A 24,313-nucleotide genomic window follows, 5' to 3' on the forward strand; every position below is an offset into this window, starting at 1 on the left:
TCTGATTAGTCAGGGTCAGCCAGAAAAATAATTTCCATATAGAACAGAGGGGAGAGAGTTTGGCAGTAACTCACTGGATTTCTATCTATAGGTGAAACTGCAGTACAGACACCTCCACAGGCTCTTTATCCTTTATCCCTCTTGGTAGGGATTCTGTAACCTGAATGTCCTAACCTATGCTGATGGTCATATCTCATTTCCTTCCCACCAATGAATCACCCATTCCCCTTTCTTGGTTGGGAATGCAATAACCTGGCTGCCCTTATTGTAAAGAAACCCTTCCTATACTTATGGTGAAATCTCCTGCAGAGCACAGTGGCCATATAGTGGCAGCCATCAGGACAATGTGCTACTTAAATAATGTGAGCCATAGCAATGTTCGGTACCTCTTTAGGTAGTGCCAGCCTGCAGAGCAGTGCGCCCTTTAAATATTGGGATCCTTAGAGCATTATTCACCTTTACATAGCGCCAGCCCTTTAAATAGTGCCAGCCTGCACAGCCGTGCACCTAGTGAGCGCCTGAAGCGCATTTGCCAGCTAGGCTTTTGTGCAGATCTCCAGCACAATACCCATATGCCAGGGAGGGGCGCAGGAGAGGCCGGTGCAGGAGGCTGGCACATGGCACTGACATCAGCTCCTCCCCCTCCTCTCCCTGCAGCTCCGCTCTGTGTTGCAGCCGCTTCTCCGTGCTGAGCTCACTGTCCGCTGCCTGCAGGATCTGCTCTCTCCTCCCGGGACCCCTGAAATCGGTTGTTCCCCTGGAACACTGGGATCTGTACCGCTTCTCCCCGGACTCTGCTGCTGCCCCGAACTGGCTGCTCACCGCTCTCTTTTGGACTTGTGGGACCCCCAGAAGCTGCATCACTCTCATGCCCTGAGGACCCCCATCTCCGGACCCAGTAAGTAACAGCTCTGTGGTGCTGCAGTGATTCGGCCCTTAGTGGCTGCTGGGAAATGTTTTGTATTACTCAGAGGCTGTTTGGGGGGATGGGGGTGCTGTTAGGGGTCTTGGATTTACATTTGTTAAAGAGACAAATTCTATATTTTACACTGATTAAATGTCAGATCTACCCCATACCAAGGCACTTCCCTACCCTTGCCCATTACTTTCTGGGTGGTACCTGTGATATAGCCCTCATACCCATGTTGACTCCTTTTTTATCAACAAATTCAGGTGCCCCCATCAATCACCCCCTTGTCTTTGTAATGCCCCATTAGGCACTCTGCCCACCCCAGTGCCAATTTATCAAACTGACAGCGGCACAATAGGGAATTATCTCGGGACTATTAATCCCTTTGTTAAGGGCTAGAAACTTAAATCTGATGTTTGTGGGTCTCAAAGGAACAAAGGGGGCACAAAAGGGAATGAGTTCAGTTACCCCAGGTGACATATGCCAATACCTCAGGACCAGGGTAAAATGTCATTTTAGAGGGGGCACGGTGGGGTGTCAGCCTTCTCTGTGTGTACCCGCAGCCAAGTACTTATAGGGCAGTGGATAAATGCTTTTGTTCCCACACAGCTTTTATGTCTTGTCAGCGAAAGGGCTGCAGTGGTACCAAACTTAAGCAAAGGCTCTCAGGGGATTCTGGGAGTTATAGTTGAAGAACAGCTGTATGGCTGCAAGTTTGGGGCATTTTGCCTGAACAATCTTCCCCAGGGGGCAATAATCCCATTCTATGATCTTCCACACTGATCATCATATTGTTCCTATAAAGAGATCTTTAACCTTTTCTCAACTGGACCATGTGGCACTCTCCTTGGGTAGCAAGGGGTTGAACTGGGGTAGTCTGCAGGTTGGTAGGTAGTTGGGTGGCGGTGGGATTCTTACGGGATGAATTTAATGATTTTTTTTCAGATGGTAATTTATTTCTTTGTGGCCGGGGGTTTTGCTCATTAACCTTCCCATCACGTCCCCATAAACATCAAAAAAGGAGAAACGGTTTAGAACTGGGAGACAAAAAAAACAAACAGACCCCCTTGCCCACCCCCCTGCGTGACCCCCTTTCCTACCCGACTGTGTGAATCTCTTGCTTGTATTTTGCCAGAAAGGGACACTCCAAATTCAACTTCATTTTAAAATAATAAGAGTAATGTTTGTCCCTTCAAAAGCCATTTCTTTTCCACTTGCAATCCCAGTTTCTGCTTATAAAATTAGGGGGTTAATCCCTTGCCTGAAGAGCTTGCAACCTGTTGTTCTTCTTCAAACAATTGTTGTGTGTGTGTTACCTTGCAACCAGTGGCATCGCCTCACCCCTTTGTATGGTTTCCAGGTTCCCTGTGGGTCAGACCAAGGGAGTCAATAAAATGAATTTGTTGTCAAATCCAATAATCTCGAAACTGGATCAGTGTCCGATGGAATCAACTCTTCTCCCCCTGCTTGTTTAGTTAGCTGCGCTTGGGGCACACTGGCAGAGCTGGGGGGCTTAGACAGGGCTGCAATTGGTGGAACAGGCACAGACTGTGGGCAATAATGGGGCTGTATTTTGTTGAATGGTGGGTACAACTCAGGCTTGGATTGGGGGGCTCTGGTGGGCCGTATTTTAGAAAATGGTTGCAAGACTTGGGGGGTACATGATATGGCTTTGTTTGCTGAATGGTTGTATTGTTAGGGGCTCTGAGACGGTTAAACATCCCCTTCCCTGAGTGTGTTGGGGGGATGTATCACAAACTGGATTTTATTCAGAGAGGGAAAGCAAATAAACTAGAGGCAGCGTCTCTTTTAACTACTACCCTGCTGGCATCAGACAGGACTGTGCTTTTGAGCGGTAGGAAGAGCAGCCGGAAATGTTCAGTTCCTTCCCCTGATGTCAGGCTGAATCTTTCCTAAGCAAGGAAAACAGACTTCCCTTTGAAGTGCAGGGTGCTTGTAGCAGTTATATTCAAAGTGGCTGTCAAGGGGTGCTGGGAGGTGTAGTTCAAGTTTATCAGCTGGGTGTTTAAAAAACACCCAGCTGCCGGAACCACATTGAGCTGATAAAGCAATAGAGGTTCTAGTGCCTGGGTGTCACAGCAAATGGTTTTGTACAGCTTTGAGAACATGCAGGTACAAGCTAAGAATAACAAGAGCTTTATGTCCGCTCTCCACTTTCAACTCAACTAGGAAAGGGATTCCACTCATGCAGAAAGGTTAAACATTCCCTCTGCTTGAACCTGTCCTGTTTTACATGGATTGTAAGCCCAGTGGGACAGAAACCTTCTGTGTCTCCAAACATGGCACATTTAATCTCTCTAACCGTGCATATAATTTATTGACTGCACTATCCATTCTCCCTGTCTGTGCTATTAATGTATTCCAGAATGTACAGCACTGCGTAAACAAGTAGCCCTATATAAAGATATACCTGTATATATAAGTATGTGTGTCCTGTTTGTGTCCCCCTTGAACATTGCAAGAATTGAATTCAATAAATACAAGAAACTCCCTGCAACTCACACAACCTGCTCTCTGCTGGGGAGGCGCAGTACTTGCTATCATTGTTCTTCATATGTTTTAACCCCCAACAGGAACTTTAAACCCTTATTAGTGTGGGGGAAGCTGTAATGCACAAACAGGTATACGGCAGCAAGACTGCAGCATTCAGCATCTTCTTGCACATCTTTTATACTTTGACAGCTGCCGGTTGTTCGATTGGGCATAAATAACAAGATGCCTGTAGTACAAAACAGTACCGGAATTACCCCCCTGTGCCCCTCTCTGGCAGTAATGGAATTACCTTTCTCTTCTCCATACCAGCAGAGCTAGAATTACGCCCCAGGCCCCACACCAGCTGAAATGGAATTAAACCCCTCTGTGCCCCACAACAAAGCGTTGGAGAAGGGCTTTTTCGGGCATCCGTCTTTATTCTGGTGGGAGTTGCCCCTGATTCCTAGAATCTCTGGGCCATACAGAAGAGGGAAAAGCAGAAATAAGTACAAGGGAATTATAATTTTGTTGCATAATTTCTGTATTATTAGTAGTATTGTTACAGGTGAAAATGATGTATAATTTGTGGAAAATGTCAGGCCTATATAAATATGACTGTAGAGAATTGGCGAGGGTACCAGATATCTGCTTTGTTTGTATATATGCAGTCTTGAACCCTTGCAGTGCTGCCCCAGCCTGACCCCTTTGTCACACCCCAGGGGAGGGAATGTGCTAAATCCAAATACCCTGTGTCTGTCAGTACATCCCATTAGTCCATTCCAGGTTGGGGGGGGGAGGGGGGTAGAGCTTCTAGGTGGTCTTTTCATTCATAAAATTAATTTACAGTAGAAAGGTCCCTCCATTTAAAGGGAGCAGCTCCTTCTCTTCTTGAAGCGCTTTGTGATAAATGTACCTCAAAGGGTTACAGCTTCCTTTGTCCATGTGGCCTGCGGCAGGTTACATCGTATCAGAGATTCTTACAGTGTGAAAATTGCGTGTAGTAGTGAGTCCAGGAAATCGTGTGTGTAGTAGTGAGTCCAGGCAATCGTGTGTATAGTATTGAGTCCAGGCAATCGTGTCTATTGTAGTGAGTCCAGGAAATTGTGTGTGTAGTAGTGAGTCCAGACAATTGTTTGTGTAGTAGGGAATCCAGGTAATCTTGTGTGTAGTAGCGAGTCCAGACAAACGTGTGTGTAGTAGCGAGTCCAGACAATGGCAGGCACAGTGGCAAGCCCAGACAATGGTACATATATGACCGACTTCAGACAGGGGACCTGACACAGGATTACAGAGCAGTCACTCTGTAGAATTTACTACTCCCTGTTTGATCACCAGTAGCAATGAATAATAAAAGGGCCCCACATAGAGAGATACCTATTACTGATCTCCCAGCCTCCCTCCTGCAGCCACACTACACATTGAATGCGGATGGGGAAGAGGTGCAACCTTGAGGTGCCTGGGAAAATAATTATTTGGATGGGTTGCTGAGGGGCCCTCTATACTGAAAGACCCCTGTGCGGCTGCACAGACTATACATCTGCCCTTGATAAAGACCCAGTTAGCCCAGCATGGCACCTACTCATCACCCAAAGCAGAAATGTTCTTAGAACCAGAACTGTGGGATGGTGTGTATAATAAGGCAAGATAGTGTCAAAGGTAGAGGCCGGAACTGTGGGATTGTGTGTATAGTAAGGCAAGATATTGCTGAAATCCAACTGACAATATAAGTGGAGACGTTTTGCTCTGTGGCATTGACATGGTTAACAGTCTTTTCAAATCCGCGGAGCAGCGAAGCGCAGCAATGAAATAATCCCCATTGTCTGACTCTTTCATTGTGCGCGCTGTCCTTTTCTCGATGTCCAATAGGAGGCAGTATAGATCAGAGGGACAGTGTGGTTGGCATGTGGGACAGCGGCAAGCGCTGGGCTGTAAATTCTGGTCTGAGAATGAATTTGTAGTTTGCATGAAATTGGGCAGATAGTTAAAGCGCCGTATAAAACAGTTTAACAGCATTACTGCCGCACACACGCCAATATAAAATGTGAAACATGGATTTATTCAGGGGTTTTAATCATTAGATAGAAGACAGCTCATTGTTATTGGAGGGAGGTGGGCTCAGAATGGCTGGGAGTCTGCCACAATCTCATAAAGACTGTTAGCTTTTGGGTTATAGATCTGCAGGGCAAATGTCGTAAAACCACTGTCTGTGAGAGAAGGCTGGCATGTTCCCCCCAGTCTGAGACACCATGAACCAACAGAGACAGAGAATACTGGGAGTTGTAGTTCAATAATAAACTAACTGGGGGGGGTCCATTCCCTGCTCCATTGGGAAGCAGCCTGGGGAGTAATGAAATACAGCCTAGGAAAGGAGTGTGGGGGTAGGGCAGTGAATTTAATTAATTGATATCCCTACCCCCTGCCTCTGGGTCATGTCCCTGGCGTATAGCCTCAGCTTGACCCCGCCTCCTTGTTTAGATGATAATAAACAAACTGTTCTTTCTTATTATATTAAATTGGAAATACCTAAATGGTTATAAAATCTGCCCAAAACTACCAGCTCAATTTCCTAAGCTGAAACTCCCATGATGCTCAGTCAGCCAGTAGGGCATTCTGGGAGCCATTCACACTGGTCCCCTGTTAATGGTTTAGTGTGTGGCTCCCACTTTCAGCTGGAAGGCCTTTTTCTGTACATCTCTCCAGCTCTCTCTATAAGAGCTCCATGCATTGTTTGGGGATAGGGACTGTTTTAGGGAGGGCACGGAGGGGCTCCTGGGGGGGGGAGTGTAGTTAATGGGGTTGTTCACCTTTAAATGAACCTTTAGTGTGATGTAGAGAGTGATATTCTGAGTCAATTTGCAATTGGATTTCATGTTTTATTTGTGGTTTTCGAGTTATTTAGCTTTTTATTCAGCAGCTCTCCAGTTTGCAGTTTCAGCAATCTGGTTGCTAGAGTCCAAAGTACCCTAGTAACCATGCATTGATTTGAACAAGACACTGGAATATGAATAGGAGAGGGCCGGAATAGAAAGACAAATAATAAAAATTAGCAATAACAATACTTATATGTGTAGCCTTACCGAGTATTTGTTTTTAGATGGGGTCAGTGACCCCCATTTGAAAGCTGGAAAGTGTTAGCAGAAAAAGGCAAATAATTCAAAAACTATAAAAAATAAATAATGAAGACCAATTTGAAAAGTTGCTTAGAATTAGCCATTCTATAACATACTAAAAGTTAACTTAAAGGTACACCACCCTTTAAGGGCTGTTAGATATTTCTAGCATTTATTTCTAGCTTTATTGTTTCCTCTAATTGATCATTCTTACCTCTGAATGGAGCATATTAGCTCTGCAATGATACCAGTTCTATCAGCACCATAGGGCACTGGCCCTTCCACCCAATTGGCTCCTGACACTTCCCTATATGCCTAACTGCCTTTGATCTCTCCTGGTGTGTAATTAACTTTGAGTCTTGCCTTATTGCCCCTGAATTGCTGATCTGAGTTCAGAACTGTGAGGGAATAGAAAGGGGATGTGGGGGCTTAGCTTGCAGTGCCCCTCTCTTTCTGTCTCTGTGGGACCCCTCTCTTTACCTCTGTGCCCCTCTCTCTTTCCCTCTCTTTTCCTCTGTGCCCCTCTCTTTACCTCTGCGCCCCTCTCTTTCCCTCTGTGCCCCTCTCTTTCCGTCTGTGTCCCTCTCTTTCCCTTTGTGTCCCTCTCTTTCACTCTGTGTCCCTCTCTTTCCCTTCGTGTCCCTCTCTTTCCCTTCGTGTCCCTCTCTTTCACTCTGTGCCCCTCTCTTTCCCTCTGTGTCCCTCTCTTTCCCTTTGTGTCCCTCTCTTTTACTCTGTGCCCCTCTCTTTCCCTTTGTGCCCCTCTCTTTCCCTTTGTGTCCCTCTCTTTCACTCTGTGCCCCTCTCTTTCCCTTTGTGTCCCTCTCTTTCTGTGTGGTTTCCTTGTCCCAAGTTCCAGACTGGCACATTTCTACAAAACTCTGAATTGCTTTTGGAGTTCAGTCCTCTATAAGGGGTCCCTGACTTCTGGCACGTGGGAAATATTTTAGAAGGAAGTGTATATGAACAAAGCAATATTGTTCTGGGGTCATGGGTTCAGTTCTGACCAGGGCACTATCTGCTTGCTACCTGTGTGTTTGTTTTGCTTTTCTCCAACAGCCCAAAAAAAACACACTGACAGGTTAAATGGACACTGATGAAACTGCCCTTTTAAAAAGACTCCCCATAATTTAATTTTAAAATTAAAATTTAAGTAATATCAGCCTGTAATGATATGCTGTGGCGCTGTTCTGTTGCAGGCCTGTGGGACAGATGTGCCCTCTGGTGAGAGGCGGTATTACAACTAATCATCTTTAAACCTGTTTTTCATTAACTTGCATCCGCAATAACATTTCAGTGAAACGCCTCCCAGAAATGGCAAAACACCTTTATAAGCAGCTGGGGAGCTCAACAAGTGCCCACTGTCCAGAGCAGAGTAGGTTTTTATTTAATGAATAAACTGTAAATTTTAGTACCTCTTATAAAAAACTTATATACAGTATATTTATTGTGAGTCTTTTGTAGCCCAGGATACAAGGAAGAATAAATATGTATAATTATATATAATCCTTAGACCTGGACACTAGCACTGCCCTTTCCAATGAGAATGTACCTTTGATTCCTGCCAGGACACAATAGCGGCTCTACAGTAGCTCTTAGCAATGCCCAGCTGATTATATTCAAATGGATATGAAAGGAAAAAGAGAAAATAATGAGATCTAGTTCAGAGAAGAGAGAATTGCCCTTATACTCAGGCACTGGTTTTACCCACTTGTCTGCAACGTGTTATGTCCGAAAAACCATCATACTGAGCCGCCGAATATTCAACTCTTCTTGTCTGTCAGTGGGAGGCAATGCAGCCAAGGAGCCTCTAAAAATGAGGGGTTTAATAAGAATTCCACCAATTTGCCTGTAAGAGAATTTTCTGTAAGAATGGAATTTTCTGTGGGTCTAGGCACCAAGTATGAATTGTAGTGTTGTTCTCTGCCTGCATTATCTGTGCTTAGTGGAACTTTATTCTGTGCTAACCCTGACCAGTCACTGCCATTGGCACCCCACAAATAGATGGGAGTCTTACTGCAGCAGAGCACTGGGATGCCTTGAAACAGTATAACAGTGGTTAGATTCATATGCTTCTTCACAGGTCTGTTAAACAGCTGGCATCTGCTAAATTGTTTCAATAGTCAGAAGCACTTGAGAAGAGAAACGGAAAGGGGCAGTCACGGCGTCCAGTACATTTACAAGTAACTCCCTGGAAATGTGTAATATATAGATAACATTATTTTTGAATTCATACTCCCTTTAATTTATTTTTTATTATATTTATCGTTTTGCAGCTCAGACCTTCGCCATATATATTCAGACCAGTGTAATAAGTTCCTGGCCCCCAGGGCTTACAATCTAATTTTGTGGCTTGAGAAACAAGGGGAATATAGATATATGCTCATTGCTTTTGGGCCCCTGTCTTGTACATAGCCTGGTGGCCCTGCTTATCTATAATAGCAACTGTGAGCTGTGAACCCCCATGCTTTGGGGGCTGACATTTTCTTACTATTTAAAACTCACCTGTGGGAAATAATGTCCCAGGTAAGAACCACTGCCAAAGTATACTGTATGTGGCATGAAACCAAAAGCCAGAGATTGGGTGTTGAAGTTCAGCAAGAGTCTGCCATTCTTGGCTTTACTATACATCATCTTGGTCCGATTCATTTGTTTCACAGCTGTATAATTCAGCAGCGCCAGCTCCTAACCAGTTCCAGAATCTCTCCACTGATACTGGGTCTGTGTCCAAGCCTCTCTCCAAGTTACATGTGGTTTCCCCAACTTGCCAAGACTCACATACAAACCCCTAATAAATCCCCAATTTACCGCAGGCCTTCAGTTCTCTCTATCTAAGCCTTCTTAGCTCGGAACGGGTTAACCCACCTTGGCACCACTGTCCATAGGCACGTGGCAGAGTATTAGGTTTTATTTGCCCAAAGCCTTTGGCCAGTGCTGAATGGGCCAGTCACAAGCAGGATTTGGGGCAGGTGCAGCTTTTTATTGAGTTTCATTTCTAATGACTTGCAAATAGTAACACACACACACACACATATTATCCTCCTAATGAGCAACATGTGCACCATTTTTCCAGTCCCATCCCCTTCGGAATTTGGAGGTTTTACTCCATACATAAAAAAAATAATGGGGCAAACCATGTAAATTGCAGTTACGTTATATTATCCCCTTTCTCTGAGGAGCTGTTGTAAAAGTTTTATCAGGGATCATAAGATAAGCTATACCATTATAGTGTTCCTTTTAAGGGAATTAATTAGGCACCTCCTACCCATATGTATAAATATATAGAGCAAGAATGTTCTGGGCACACACAAAGCTATAGCCTCATACTGTTCTGTATAAGGGAAACAATATGGTAGCTCTAACCCATATGTATAAATACAAATATACAGAGAAAGAATGTTCTGGGCACACAATAAACTACAAACTCATATAGTACTTTTAAAGGGAAACAATAAGTCAGCTCCCAATTGTAATATATATACAGGTTTGGGACCTTTTTGCCAGAATGCTCAGGACTTGGTGTTTTCTGGATAAGTGTTCTATCCTTAATTTGGATCTCCACATTATAAGTCTACTAAAAATAATTTAAATATTAAATAAACCCAATAGGATTGTTTTACCTCCATTAAGGATTATTTAGTATAAGATATTATTTTATTTTTACAAAGAAAATGGAAATATTTTTTTTCAATCTTAATTATTTGATTAAAATGAAGTCTACGGAAGACCGACTTCACATAATTAGGAGCTTTCTGTATAACAGTTTTCCAGATAAAGGATCCAATACCTGTGTCTATAAATATATATATAACTATACCATGAGAGAACATTCTGTGTGCGCAGGAAGCGATAGTCCTCTTATTTACTGTGTAAGAATAAATAGAAGATAAACACTTGATATAAATAAGGGATATTTTCTCTGTAAAGGCTTTTTGGGCTGTTCTGTTCCATTTCCAGCAGGGCTAAATTGATGTGTATTTTCCCCTGAAATTGTTTCTATACAAAGACCATTTTCTGGCTGGGTTCTGATTTTAGGGACTTAATAATTCTGAGTGCTTCCCTATCCTGCATGGGATTATTTTATTTTAATGGTGTTTGTCAGCTCTTACAGTACATTATCCTTAGCTGTCTGCCAGCGGGCCACACCGATTGTTCTGTTGGTACCAACTGTACCCAAAGGCAGTTGGTACTGTTGGCACTTAATCATTAAAAAGAAAAAAAAATCAGTTTTAAGTATAGTGGAGAAAGCAATGGTCCCAAGGGGGTGCATTAATATACCGTTTAAATGGAAAAGTCCCCAAACCTATTGTTTTCATATTTTAACTAGTTTTATTTTAAAATTGAACTATGTGTTGTTTTATTCCATTAACCCTGAACATTTACTCTCTAAGAATGCATTAGCTGATAATGTTTACTCCCGGATGTGACACTTCACCTGCAACTAATGTATCAATTTATATCAGCGGCTGCTCTGTAATGTAATAAGCTTAAGGGAAATGAGTGCAGCTAATGTATCAAATTGTTTCTGTTTAGAGAGTCAGGGGTCAGGGTTATGGAGTGGCTGCTGCTCATGCTCAAGATAAATGGAAAATAGAATTATGAACATTCCCTATAGAGTGGAATTGGGGAATACAGAAGAACTTCCAGCAGGGGAATTCTTACTGACAAGGAGGTTTATAGCTAACTGAAACTTTTATCAAACAAATTCCATTGTCAGCTTATCCAAATGCCTGAGTAATGAAATAGGTGTGCTTTCTGAGGTGTTAGGGGTACATTTACTAAAGGGCTAAGTGGCTAACGCTGGCGAAAATTCACCAGCTTGACGTCAATTCGGCACTTAGCCGATTTACTAAAGGTAGCTGGCGTAATTTCGCTAGCGTAATTTTGCCAAGGAGATAGACTCTGGCGCAACGTCGCACTCAAATGCCAGGTGAATTTTCGGTCTTGGGAAAGAGTGTTAAGCAAATTCACTAAGTTTTTGATTTTACTGACCGTTACTTCTATCGCCAGACTTGCCTTCGCCACCTCAGACCAGCTGAAGTGCAATACAGTAGATAGGAGTTCCTCAAAAAAATTTTTTTGAAGTCCCAAAAAACACTGGCGTTTTTCCTATTTAAAGGGTGAGAGACTGAAAAAGATCGTAAATTTTTTTTGGGGTACCCTCCTTCCCTCCTACATTTGCTAACATATGGCACCTAAACTATACGGTGGACACATGTGTAGGGCATTATAACAACTTTATATAATTTTATTAAGGTTCCCTGGCCTTGTGTAGTGTAACGTATTTGCTGCAGCATATACAGCCATTATACTTTAACTGCACGCCGTATGCTAATTAGCCAACGCTATCGTAACTTTGAACTGCTGAGCGTAATTTCGCTGGCGTAATTTTGGTACCCTGTGCTCAACTCCGGATCTTCGTGAATTTGTCCAGGCAAATTAAGTGTTGCGATGTGCGCGAAGCCAGCGCTGGTGAATTTTCGGCTGTTAGTGAATTTGCCCCTTAGTGTTCAGTGCAGCAAAAAAGGAGCACTAACGCCCAACTGAACCTTTAATACAAAGGCAGGGAGAAATGATTTGACATTTGCAATTCCTTTCCATACTGAAATGAATCAGGGGGTTACAATGTTTCTGTATTTCCCAGATGATACATCTTATTCCCAGTATAAAAATCAGGAAAGCTGCACAGTGGGGGGCCAGTGGGCACCCATGGGTTAATTGCTGATAAGGTGACCTCTTTCCTTCTGGGCTGGGATCGGGTCAGTAGTCACAGCACATTAAATCTAACACTTGGCATTTCCAAGTCAGTGACAGGATATTTCTGACCCATCTGCGCAGATTCTGAGCCAGAAAGAGAAATGTGCAAATCTGTTTCCCTGAAATAAAGGATATTTTCCTGTCCAGCCATTCCCCGGCGGCTCTTTCCTCCCAATATTTCTGTTAGCACAGGTGGAGCTTTCGGCACCAGAAACCTGACACATTTCATCAGGTTGGGCCTGCTTACCGCCTGGGCAGTGACATTTCACATCTGCACCTATTGAAATATTTTAGTAACAAAGAGAATCATACAGTGAATCTGTCATCTGCTGCCCTTCCGCCCCATATATTCGATGGCAGGGGTGCAAATGGGTTATTAGGTGGGGAAAGTGACTGTTTGTGTAGCAACACATGCCTGAAATTGCCCTACATGGTCCTCTGAATGTGCTGGCACCAGCTCCTGTTTGGCATGTCTGAAAATGCATGGAGACAATGGGCCCCATGTCTCTCTAGGGGGGAGAGATTATGCTCAGGGGGGTATCATCGCTGTCCGGAGGCAGCAATGTTATGTCCCAAGGATTTTAGCAGAAAGTTTTCTGTGAGCAATGATTTATATTTGTAACTTGTGGATTGGGTTAAGCTATAGAAATGAATAAATCAGCGGAAAGGAGTGTCCCTCTAAAGAGATGCTGTCAGCAATAATTACACCCTGCACTTAATTCCATATTTTATATTTCTGTCACTCACATTTCCTATATTTAATCTATTCAGTTGATTTGTTTCTTCTGCCTCAGCCAAAGCCACACTCTGCCAGTTACAATATTTATCATACGGTTCTTTCTGTTTGTTCTACTCCTGTACTGAGGGGAATGTACAGCGCCAGGTATCTAACATATCTATATACATACGCACCAGCCTTTCATCCCGATACCTGTACGTGCCATTTGCAACTGTTGCTTTGATATATAATGCAATGTATGTTTAATATCCCTGCCATAAAGCAAGACTGGACTGCTGTGTTTTATCCAGAAAGGTAAGAAAGTAGGAGACAGTCATAAGTACCATGAAATACTCTCCACCATGCAAAGGAAATAGAGACAGTCATGTGTGTACCAGCAAACACTCTCTACCATGCAAAGGAAATTTAAACACGAGTACCAGCAAAAACTCTCCTCAGCAGAGACAGTCACGTGAGTACCAATACACTCTCCTATGTAAAGGAAGTAGAGACAGTCACACAAGTACCAGGAAATACACACCCCCCATGCAAAGGAAGCAAAGACTGTCACATGAACATCAGAAATATACTCCAATATGTAAAGTTATCTACAGACTAAATACAAACCAGGGCCGGATTTGCATAGCAGGTGCCCCTAGGCCCTCTGTCATTTGTCGCCCCATCCCCTCCCTTTTATTCAATAAAATTTTCATCATCAGGACCTGAGCATTGGGGATTGGCGTACAGGAAATTTTAAAAAGCTATTGTATCTCCTGCTCATCCCCAGTGTTTCTGAACCAATGTGGGTGTGGTTGGGCAGCATGTCGCCCCCTAAAATCCTGCTGCCCTAGACCCGGGCCTTGGTGGCCTTGACACATCTCCGGGCCTGTGCAAATCCAATGTGTGGAAAAGAATTTGTGAAGCACAAAGCACTCTGTGCATGCTGCAGTTAAATGGATCAGAACCAGGAGACAGTGCTGGGCCACAGTAAAAGGTTGTCTTAGGAAAATCAAGCTGGGAATCTGTTATCCTATCTGTGCATTCTAGTGCAATGACAATGGGGGGAGTTACAAGTAGGGTTGCCACCTTTTGTGGAAAAAAATACCGGCCTTCCTATATATTTAAGTTTTTTCCCTATTAATAACATAGGGATCAACCATAATTTTTACCGGCCAGGCGGGTAAAATACTGACCAGCCAAGTAAAATACCAGCCAGGTGGCAACCCTAGTTACAAGCTCTCTCATCCCTCGTCGCCATTGTTTTCAAAAATTGCAGGTGCATTCAGGGACCAGCCCTTCACTCCTGTACCCAGGACCTGGACTAATGCCCCCCTAGGCACGTGCCTTTTCTGCCTACCCCTAGTTCCAGCTCTGCCAAGATAAAATTAGAGGGAGAGAAAATAAATGTAATATTGGGGTATATACAGCATTGTGTATTTGTTGGAACTGGGTTTGTGATGAATTAAATGTTACTGCAGGTACTGTGATATTATCAAGAAGTGACATATTGAGGTGCAATTAGTAGGTTTCTCGTTGTGTTCCTAGAAGCCCCCACCCCACACCCCTAATATAAGGAACCTGTGGCAGTGGCCCCTGCGAGTGCAATGGCGAGAAAATAATTTTTCTCCATTTAATGTACCTCTTGTTTCTGCAGAAACCTCTGAAGCTGTTAGATAAAACTCTTTAATACCCTGGGGGCTTCATTCAGGCACGCTAACTGCCATGGTCTGCTTCCTCCAGACGGAGAGGTACATTCTAGAAGACAGACCCTTTAATGTGCTCAGGGTGGGAGAATCATGTGCTGCTGAGCTTGGGGAAGAAAAGGTGATTGTATATGAGACTGTTCTCTTTCTGTAGATTTGTTTGCATTCCGTGTCATCAACCATAGGGTAGTGGCACAGGGGGCTTATGATTAAGCACCCAAAACTGCCATTACATGTGGGTGCTGTAAAGAATTAAACTGCAATTATATGGGAACTTGAATCAAATGATACAGTACAGGTACAGATGGGAGGGAGGCAGGTTGAACGAGTCCTTAGTAGATCCTCATCTCCCTCGTCGCCCTTGGGGATGCAGGTTCTGCTGTAGCATAGTTACCCCACTGGAGAGAACAGTAAGGGATTTGAGGAATATGGATGCCCCCCCCCCCCACCATTTCACCCTTGTGGCCCCCAAACACCTAATAAAAGGCTGTTCCACAATCTGTAATACTATTGTAAATTCACAGCCTCCTTGTCTCAGTTTGTTGGGAATCATGTCCAATAATAAAGAACCAGCGCAAAACCATCCATCTTTCTTTACTGGGTCCCTGTTCCCCCCTCTCTCTCTCGGCTAAACCAATTTAGAAACGAGATGCAAACGGCAAGAACATTAAGCTTTGTGCTTACTCAACTGTTCACGTTTTAATTTGGGTTGAATATATTATATTTACTGTCGCAGCTCGGTTTTTCATAATGAGTTGAAAAGGCAGATTTGTTTTAACAGCTCAATTATGGGATGTGCCATGCATGCATGTAAGGATTGTGCACGCGGTTTGGGTGTTGGCACATACATGTACTTGGCACATGGGCACAGAAGTCAACTGTAATGATACTTGTGCAGGCCTCGTTCTGCAGGGGCGTGGCTAAACCTCTGGCATCGATACTGATTGGTGCAGTAATCTGGCCAGTGGGCAGCAGCCCTGAACAATTTCATGGAGCCACCGTGGTGTGTAATATTGTAATGAGAGGCAGGTGGTGTGTGTGCTTGGGCATTGCAGGGGGTGCACCCAGGTCTGAGGGTGTTTAGTGTAGGTGTTTACCAAGGTATCTACACCTAAAAAACTTACAGGCAGGTTAATTGGCTTCTGATACAACAGATCCTATTGTGTGTGCATGGGATAGGAGCTTTAGATTTTAAGCTCAACGGGGCAGGGATAGATGTGAATTATGTATAATTTCTATACAGCTCTGCAGAATATGTTGGTGCTATACAAATACAGGATAATGTACTCGAATGAGAGCAAAATAAGCTGCAAGTTGGATACATAAGAGTTAAAGCCGTATCAGGGGGGCAAAAGCCTATAAACAGCTTATCCTGTTGCTGGTCTCAAACACAGCTTGGTTGATTACCCCAATACTGGGCCCCTGGTTTGGAAACATTAACTAAAGATATTTCTGGGAACGGTGGGAGTTCAGTTACACAGAGAACATCTGATTCCTGTACATTCCAAAGAATTCTATTTTCTGCATTTTAGTGCCCAAAACCTGTTATCTGACATTGGACCCTGGGTCATGTAATTAATAGAATCTATGTTATTGTTAAAGGGGAACTGCACCCAAAAACATTATTTTGTCACTGTCTGCCCGTCCCTTTCTGTTCTCTCTGCTCTTCTGGCTGTGATTCCTGATACAAATTTCCAATATCCATTCATTCCTCATTCTCACTAGGTTTATAGCTATGTGTAAATATCATTGCTATTGACAGTCATGTCTATCTTGTTCAAATAATGTAACAGAATGCTGAAAAAATGTTGCAGAAGCCAGTTTCTTAACAGGGCTGGAGAACTGATTTTAAGAGTCAGAACCAGAGAACAGAAAGGAGCAGACAGACACTGACTGTCAGTTATGGTAACTGGTCCACCCTGGTGGATAAAGTGGGATGAGTAAAATGGCTGAAAAACCCCTGGTTAGTGACTGAATAAACTGCAAACTTTGGGCAAATCCCCCTTTTCCTATGAATGGGCCTGTCACTTTATTTCTCTGAATCTAGATTAGAAGAGCCTTCCCCAGTTCTCGCCCATTAATTGTGCCGTTCCCCTTCAGTGCCCCCCGGCCTGCATTCTCTGCATCTTGTTAACTCTCTGGCCATTCAGCCTTGCTGACCCCCCGCAGACACCCTGATAGAGGAGGCCAAACTCCAAGACCCCTGCTCAGCCAATCACAGGAGACTTTGTAGGCCCTTTCAGGACAAAGAGGGTAGAGATATTTTCCTGTTTCTCAGGCTCACAGGGCAGCGGTGGGAGAATGGGGGGATCTTTTCTTGGCTGATTTTTGGAATGTTCTTTCAAGGCAAAATCCAGAGAGACAACATTAGTTCTTTTGCGCAGAACTTTCAGTGCACCTTACACCAGGGGTCCATTCAAGGTTCTGTATTGTTTTTACTAAAAAAAACAGTGAGCAATATGAAACGGAAAATTTACTTTACATTTTATTAAGTTGTATATGACTACTGTCTAACCTTTGCTTGAACAACTACAAATCAAAGCAACAACAGGCAGCCTGGGAGTTGCCGAGAGCTGTGGTTCTACAGCCACTGCCACCGTTTGCCCAATCCAGATGTAGACTATGGCATTTTATTTAATGGCTTTAATTTCTTTAAACTAAAGAAACTAACATTGCTCTCTGGTTGCTTGGATCGTTGGTCTCAGAAACCAGGCACTTGGTTGAATGTCAGACTAGAAGATGAATAGGTTAATGAGGACCAGACCAGGCCGCCTGGTGCCATTAGACGTTTTCTACTGGATTTTAGGTGGAGTTACCCTTTTATATCAAACACCTTGTGTTAAGCTGGCCATAGATGCAAAGATCCGATCGTACGAATCCTCAATTCGTATGATTTTTGGACCGTGTGTGGAGAGTCCCGACATTTTTCGTCCCACGGAGATCGGTCGTTTGGACGATCGGCCAGGTTAAAAGATTTCTGTTGGCTGCCGATAATATCTCTGCATGTATTGCCGATCATATGATTTTCAGTGGGAGACTGTCACCAGCTTTGTTGGACATAACTTTCGTACAATTGCTGTCAGGGTCAGACCATTGGCTGATCTGTCCTTTTACTACTTTATTTGATTGGAATGGTTAGTGGCAGGTCGGGAGATGAGGAAGTAGGATCGTTCGAGGATTAAAACGATCGGATCTTTGCATCTATGACCAGCTTTATTAGGAAAGGCTACATTGCATCTTTGGTAGATTGGTAGTTTCTATGAAGCTGCTGATTGGGCGGCCATGGAAAGGGAACGTTACCTGCTCTAATTACATTGCTGCTGTCAGAGAGTGTTACATGGTGTGACTAATGGAATGTGCTCCATGAAATAAGTGCAAATTGCTCTTTTTAACACATTCTGAGTGCTGTGGGGGGGTTCTTATAAGGGAGAGAAATCTGTTTTTAGTTCAGATGACTGATTGTAACAATCTCACACTGTTACACTCAATTGTGTCTCTGACAATTATAGACATTAAGATCCATGGTGAGAAATCTCCAGCCCCATAAGCAGCAGGGCATTGCCATTGCAGCAGGACTTCACTCAAACACTGGTCTGCACTGGGGCTGCCATGGCCACAGTGTGTATTTCCTCTCCTTTCATATACAGGTATGGACCTGTTATCCAGAATGCTGTGGACCTGGGGGTTTCGGGATAACAGATCTTTCTATAATTTGGATCTTCATACCTTCATACCTCAAGTCTACTATAAAATGATTTAAACATTAATAAAGCCCAGTAGGATTGTTTTGCCTCCAAAAAGGATTAACTATATCTTAGTTTGGAGTAGAATGTACGGTTTTATTATTACAGATAAATGATAATAAATGATGTTTTCAAGACTTAAGGTATGAAGATCAAAATTACGGAGACATCCGTTATCCAGAACACCCCAGGTCCCGAGCATTATACATAACAGCAGGCTCGGACTGGGAGAAAACCCGGTGGGCCCCACCGACCCAGGCCTGCCCCCCACCAGCACCAGAAGCCTCAAGTTTTTAGGAGGAGAAGAGGTAGTACAAGCTATGGAGGGGCTGGTGGGTGGTGCGTTTGGAGGGAGCGAGAGCGGGTGGTTGGCACATTGGGAACGGGTGTGTAGACATGTACAGGGGAGTTTGCCATGGGATTAGGAGCAGTGGGCCCTTAAGATTGGGGCCCAGTGGATCCCTGACCCCCAAGTCTGACCATGGATAACAGGTCCCATGCCTTTATAAGTTAAGTTCGGGTGCCCTTTTTTTTATTTAGCTGCTGAAAGATACCACAGCCTATTTATTGGGCCTCTATGTACCTGAAATGCCAATCTTGGTCTGGACTTGCTGGAGAACATTCCTTTGCTGTAGATCACAAGCTCTTTTGGGCAGGGCCCTCTTTACGTCTTGTCTCGGTTAATGGCTGCTTTGTGTGTAAATCTGTATGATTGATGTACGCACCCATATAGCAGTATGTTGGCACTTTATAAATATGTGATATCTTTATTTATGCAAATAGACAGATTTCTTTTGTTGTATATCTGTTTCCAGCAGTTGCTTCAGCCCCAGTCGGGATAATAATAGATGTGGGGTTGCTATTGATATCTAAGGATGACAATGAGTTTCTGATCCAGACTGAGAGTGTTGGAGGCACAGGGGGTGTCCTGGCATAATTCTGTTAGTCTAGGGAGAAGAATGATGGGATAAAGTCAGATTTAAGGGGAAGAGAGACGTTCCACACAGTGCAGCAGTGAGTGGCTGTGAATATTCCTTATGAGGGAAAGTGCAATAAGTCTTGTGTATCCGGGAATTTATCCTGCAAACTCAGCTGTGAGTTGAACATTCCCTGGCTCCGATCCATGTGAGCTGCACAATTCTGGTTCCAGCCCTTTGGGCAGAGAGAGAAGGTGCCAGCACAACTGATAGGGAACAGATGTGGCTATAAATGTCTGCTCTCTATTTGCCGCTGGTTAGGAACGTTCTACACCTGCTGCACCTCAGCAGTGTCATGGCTCCATCTTACAACAGAGCCAGAAGCCTTCAGGGCCAACATTATAGATAGAATGTATGAAAGTCAAACTGCTAAACATCTCTGGGAGACTGGGATTATTGTCTGAAGATGGTATCTCTGTAGTGTGGTGTAGAGACATGAGGATAAGTTACTGGGAGTTACTCTTGGTGCTAAGTACTCACTGAGTGTTACTCCTGATATAAATACTGAGAGTTACTCTTGGGTAGGGATTAACTGAATCCCAGATTCAGTTTGGGAGCCTCCTAGTAATAGTGGATTAGTCGGACATATTAGCTCCTATGTCAGCAGGAAACCTGGAAGTCTTCATACCGAGTGACAGCTCCTCCCATTGAGGGAATACCTAAGTGACTGTGGATACCATTAAAGACACATTGACACCAGAAATTAAATCTTTTTTTTTTACATCTGTCATAATATTGGCTTTGCATGCTACTTATAATTTTGCCATAAAGTATTGGGCTGATGCTTTTACATTACCTGTCTGACTCCCTGTGTTCATCTATGACGGGGCTGCTATATTTGTGCAACAGGAGTCCGTTAGCATTAGATACTTTAACTGACAGGCTGAGATGGGACAGTCAGGTTGGCAAAACAGTCAGGTTTAGAAACTTCAACTAACAATTACTTACAAACAGGTCCGGACTGAGAATTAAAATAGGCCCTGGCATTTCAGGTACACAGAGGCCCAAACAGCCTCCACCAGCCCACTAAATACTCACTTTCTATGGGACCTTATAGCTGCCCCTCTGGCATTTACCAGAACCCACAGATTGCCAGTCCGGGCCTGCTTACAAAAACAAACCTTTCAGCAAAAAATGATCAATATGACCTATAGATAACTTTCAATGTACGTTTATATTTTAAAAAGTTGTTTTTTAGTGTCAGTATCAGTAAAACTGGCTATTCGTGGGAAAATAAAGCAGGGTCAGGGCAACAGTCCTACAAGACACAGCTGGATAAATTGGCCATTGTTGAAAGGTTGATTTATATATATAGCACTGCTTGCTGGAGATGCCTGTGAGAGAAAGTTTGGCTACTACAGAGCAGTGTTGTTAAACCACAGCAAGGATGACACTATTCCATCCTAATCAGCTAGTTGCTGTTTTATTTGCTGCACTCTTTAGGCAGGGCCGGAACTAGGGGATGGCATAAGAGGCACGTGCCTTGGGCGCAAAGCTTGGGGGCGCCAAGTACCTACCTTATAAGCAGCCTACCCCTAGTCCGGCAAGTGTTAAAAGTGGGTGCGCTCTGTGAAGTCAAAGTGCTTTGCGCACGACCACACATGCGCGCCCTCTGCTGCGCGTCCTCAGTTGCGCACGGTTATGCACGCGCTTCCTCGGTTGCGCACAGTATCGGACTGGGACACCAGGGGCCCACCCAAAAACCTTTTACCAGGGGCCCACCATAAAACCTAAGACCAGGGGCCACTCTCAGTATTATTATTATTCATCTCCACAATCTATTCTCCTAGTCTGTTTTCTTTACATACTATAATCTATTATTCCATCTATTTAGCCTCTTTGTTCTCAAAGAAATAGGGAATGACCATGAAATAGGCCAAATGTTTAGCAACATGAGGGGCCACTGACACCTGGGCCCACCGGGAGTTTTCCTGGTATCCTGGTGGGCCAGTCCAACACTGGTTGCGCACGGTTACGAACGCGCGTTCTCGGTTGCGCACGGTTACGCACGCGCGTGTCCTCTGTTGCGCACGTGCGTCCTTGGTTGCGCGCGGCTACGCACGTGCGTCCTTGGTTGCGCGCCATTGCGCACAGTTGCGGCAAGGACCAAAGTTATCAACTGCCACCTGGGTTGCATGGCTGGGGCAACTGAAAGATCTGGTCTGGCACTGTCTATATGCCATTCATTGGAAGACTGTTCCAGGCAGTAAAACATGTATTTGTTTATGCTTAGAAGAACTACATCAGAAGTGGCCTACTGAGTGTAGCCAAGGGAAGAGCTATACAACGTAGAATTGTGTGTAAGGTCAGAGCAGCACTGAGCTGTTCTCTGTAGACCAGGAAAGGTTTATATAGCAATAAAATAAGTGCAATCTTTCACATGAAATCCGATTATTCTTTTTAAACACAGGCCCCAGAATATGATGTAATACTCTGTACTGCGAGCAATATTAGGCCCATAATTCTCTTTATATAAATCCATCCAGCTTCACTGAACCTTTGGCAGAATCCTCTGCTCAGAGCTTGATGTGCAATTTGTTACTTCCAGATGTTTCCCATGCTTCTATTGAAGTACTGGGAGGCTTTGGCAGGAACCCACCACCCTCATTCATTTGCGCAGTGATCTTCCATACCCGAAGCTCTGTAATATGGGGAAGAAGGTTCAATGCATAATTACAATGAGCAAGATGTGGGCTCAGTTATAAGTTAAATTTACGCCCTCCATTACTCTGGAATTTGGGAGGGGGTGCTGTGCAGTGTTGGACTGGGACACCAGGGGCCCACCCAAAAATCTTAGACCAGGGGCCCACCAAAAGACCTTAGATCAGGGGCCCACTCTCAGAACTATTATAATTCCTCTCCTTGTGCAACCTCTATTCTGCTAGTCTCTTTTATTTACATGCTATTGCTATAATCTATTATTCAATCTATTTAGTCTCTTTGGTTTCATAGAAATAGGTAATGGCCATGAAATATGCCAAATGTTTTGAAGCAGGAGGGCCCACTGACACTTGGGCCCACTGGGACTTTTCCAGGTATCCCTGTGGGCCAGTCCGACACTGGTGCTGTGTCAGTTGTTTGTGTTCAAACTTAGCTTTAGTAAATAAGCCCAAGCCAGGCAGGCCCCTATGGTGGTTACCCCACTGAATGTATCCTGTTTAATAAAAAACTATATATTACTGGGCCCCACAGCAAATTATTTGTCAGGCCCCCAAAATGTCTAGAGGTTGACCTGTTTTACCAATATTTATTGAAATTGTATATAAATTAAAGGTGTCATAGGGCCCCTATACCTCTTGGGCCCCCCTGCAGCTGCAGGGTCGTCTTCCTCTGTAGTTACATCATCCAATTAGTCAGTCCTGCGCTAATAGGTCAAATTAACTACCAAATTAGACTTACCTGTGCAAAAGGACCACTGCATCCTATTAACTCCCCCTGTAATCAAGCTGAGGAAAGAATGAAAATAAATACCACAAGGTATACACACCGTGGCATACATATTTCACTCTCGCAGTCGCAGCTAGCAGGCAGCTTTATGTGGAGCTCACGGGACTTGGGGAAAAAAAACCTCGGATCCTGTAGATTTGGCTTCAAATTGCAGCGCATTGGCCAGGAGCCATTCATCAGTCGACAGAGGTTATGTGAAGGGTGTGCTCTGTGTACAGATGTGCTCGTATAGAAAGGAGGCAGAGAGCGCTGCACACGATTTATCGAGCGAGCGATTCAGTTCCAAAGCTGGAGCTGCTGGATGTTTGAGGCAAAACAAAGAGAGAAAGAAACATTTATCCGCAGTCATTTTTATTTATCCACTATTATGGATATCTGCTCTTTGTGGGGCGATGGAAATTGCATCACGTCGAAAAATGTCCAGTGTGACGATTTCCCATCCTGGAAGATACCATAATACAGAGAGAATTGGGCAATGTCATTGGCCACTCTATGTTAGTGTATATACTGTATTATATTTGTATTGTGCAGCTGTGTACCACTGCATGTACAGTATATAATATAGGAAACCTAATGCTGAGCTCTCGTTAAAAAAAAACCCATCAAAAACAAGAACAATTATTGCTGTTTTTTGTTGAGTCTGACAAGGATTATAAAGATATTTCCAGGCATTACTGGATTTTTACTAGCAAATGAGCAGCTTTATGGCAAGGGATGCTAGACATACACTTATATCAGAGCTGTAGTGTCACCAGACACATCACAGAATTCTGTTCATCTGTAAGGCTCATAGATCTTAACAGCACTGCTAGCTGGAGATGGCTGTGAGTGATTCAAGCAGAAAGAATATAACTGAATTGTCAAAAATAAATAAATATATACCCGTGTGCTATTACAGCTAATTTTTTAAGGGGAACAACAGTGAATTTTTGTGTATTAGAGAGAAATTGACTTTTAGTAACTTGGTTGCTAGGGTAATCAAGCTTTAGTAACTAGGGGAGAGTTGTTACTGCATGTCTGACAGCTGCAGAACAAATAGGTAAAATGTAAATTTCAAATTGTCTTACAATACTGCTGTTTGAATCATATTTTCAAGTTCATTTTAAGGTGAGCTGTCTCTTTTAAATGGGGGTCATTATCAGATGCGGTTCAATGAGGTTCAAGAAGGGGTGTTGTTCTAGGATGTTTTCAGAACAGTTCTCTTTCAGTAGTTTTAACCAAATGTTCAGTGAGAAAATGTATTTTTTTTTAATCCAAAAGGTGCCCAATAATGATGATATTATTTTGTTGCTGAGCAGTAAGTGTTAACTTATTTCATGAAAGAGCGATTTAGTTATTTGGGAGAAATGTAATAAAATGAGTCAACTGAAAAAATCTGCGCAATGCCAACAATTTTTCCAATGCACAAACAGTTTTTCTTTTTTATGAGCGTCTAAAAGGGTAAGTCTTGTTTAA

General features: G+C 43.6%; 1 protein-coding gene across 3 annotated transcripts in view; it reads left to right on the forward strand.

The window, feature by feature from the left end:
- Positions 1-499: 499 nt before the first annotated feature.
- The window catches only part of LOC108701254 (semaphorin-5B), a 116,455-nt gene continuing 92,641 nt past the window's right edge, over positions 500-24,313 (forward strand). The window contains exon 1 of one of the 3 annotated variants that reach the window (XM_041577360.1): positions 500-898. The gene's annotated coding sequence lies outside the window, so the exon portion shown is untranslated. The remainder of the gene's footprint in view (positions 899-24,313) is intronic. The other 2 variants (XM_018235617.2, XM_018235618.2) reach the window with 2 other exon arrangements.

This window comes from Xenopus laevis, chromosome 9_10L (genome assembly GCF_017654675.1).
Source record: "Xenopus laevis strain J_2021 chromosome 9_10L, Xenopus_laevis_v10.1, whole genome shotgun sequence".
Classification (NCBI taxonomy): Eukaryota; Metazoa; Chordata; class Amphibia; order Anura; family Pipidae; genus Xenopus; species Xenopus laevis.